The following is a 2,124-nucleotide window of genomic DNA, read 5'->3' on the forward strand; positions in this document are numbered from 1 at the left end:
CATGGAGCGCACAATGCCTCCATGAAGCACAATGTGGCGCTCCACAGCCTAGTCCTGCCTCTGCAGCTCCACTCTCTTCGTAATACGACGGCCACGACCAAGCGTGCATCCCCCCACTCCGCCTCTAGACAATCCCCAATCTTCGTCCCGTCAGGGCTCGAGACGGGACTGATAGGCCCTCTCCGAGGCGGGCCGCAAAATCCAAGACGTCGCGCCAGGTGCCCTTCCACCCCCCAGAGGGGCTCGACGTCCGAGCGGTCGGAGGGCTCGGAGGGGTCGGGGAGGGCTCGGAGGGCTCAAGGATCGACCCCTCCGAGCCCTAATGGAGCCCTCCAGCCCTCCAGCCCTCCAGCCCTCCGAGCCCTCTTGGGGGGCAGAAGAACATAAGCCGCGATTTATTATTTTTTGCGACCCCTCCCGGAGAGGGCCCTTCCGACCCCTCTCGAGCCCTACCGCCACGAAGATCCTCCCTTGTCCGACCGTCCCTCCGAGCCCACCCGGCGTCCGGGGAGGGGGTTAGCCCTGTGGAGCCCTCCCGACGCCGATCCGACGGGGACCCCTCCAGCCCTGTGGGCTGGCGAGCCCTCCGAGATCGGGAGGGGTGGAAGTGGGAGGGCTCGAGGACGGACCTCTCTCGCTCCGGGAGGGTGGAGGGGTGCAGGGTGGAGGGGGTGGAGGGGTGGCTGAGCCCTCTAGCTCTTCCGATAAGCCCTACCCCTCCCGCCGTTTTAGGGCTTGCTGACCCGCTATGTACCGCGTTGGTGTCCAGTCCGAGCCTGACTGTTGTTCATCTTTCTACATCATACATACAAAAAGAACCCCGGACCGTTTGTGTGTGTGTGTGTGTGTGTGTGTGTGTGTGTGAGAGAGAGATTTTTAGCAATACCAAACAACTCTAACACTCACACGTAATTTGGGGCCTGGAGCCCTGTTCACGCGCGCGCGAGACGTGCAGACAGGGTTGCCAGGTGAGAGCGAATGGCGCGGTTCACGCCTCGCACAACAGAGAGAGAGAGATGCGCTCTGCATGGTGGGACATAAAAGAGAGCGAGTACTTGGGCGAGTAGGCCGTGCGGTCAACGCTGCCGCGCGCGACTTTGCGCGCGAGGCGGCGCAGCTTGAGAACGGCGGTGGGCGAGAAGCCGCGTTGTTTGTGTGTGTGTGTGTGTGTACACAACCCCGGACCGAAGACGCACAAGCACAGACAGTCTTTCACATTTTGCACGGGCCGTCCCTTTTGTTTTGTTGTGTAAAAAAAGAAAGAAAACAAAAAACCCAAGGGAGGGATGGGAGGACGGCACGCCGCCACCACACAGGGATTTTAAGGAGAGGAGTGTGATGCGCTAGCCGTCGCCCACCCTAGGGAGTCTGCCTCTTCCTATCTCTTTTCGCAGTGTTTTACTACAAAGTGAAACGAAAGGTTTCTTTTTCCTCTGAGTACCCTTCACCCCGACCCTCGAAGGGCGTCCTCCGTGCCGGCATGCGAAGGGCGTCCTCCGTTGACGACTTCGGGCTGGCACGCCTCCAGGCGTCAGTCGCTGCACCACCGCCCGGAGCTGCTGGACAGTCGGGAGGCGGACTGCAGCAAGACCCAGGCTACATGCCCAGCGCTGCACAAATGCTCGGAGCTGCTGGGTCCAGCGCCGCAGGGCCTGAGCTTCAGGCGTCAGGGCCAAACGAAGAGTACTCCAGCGCCGGAGCTGCTGGGTCCAGCGCCGAGCAGCGCGATCTCGACTTCCAGATGCAGGCGTGGCTCGATGTGATGGAGGTCGATGTCCTCGTCGGTCCTTGGCCAGCGCCGCCAGCGGGCAAGACGTACTGCTGGGGCGGGATCCTAGAGGGCACGATTTGCCCGCACCACGTCGACAAAACGCAGTCGGGCAGGAAGTGCTACTACTGCCCTGCCCACCAGCTGGAGGTGCGGGTGCCGCTGGTTCGCGTGCGGATAGCGCAGGGGCGCGAAGCATCTCCCGCCTCCTGGACGGGGAAGGGATCGGGTGCTGTCAAGGCCAAGGGCTTCTCAACGCCGTACAAGCGGATCGCACCACCGCCGCCCGCGCATGGCGGCGGCGGCAGCAGCGGCGGCGGCGGCGATGGCGGCGGCGACGGCGGCGGCGACGACGA

This window comes from Emiliania huxleyi (genome assembly GCF_000372725.1).
Source record: "Emiliania huxleyi CCMP1516 unplaced genomic scaffold EMIHUscaffold_34, whole genome shotgun sequence".
Classification (NCBI taxonomy): Eukaryota; Haptophyta; order Isochrysidales; family Noelaerhabdaceae; genus Emiliania; species Emiliania huxleyi.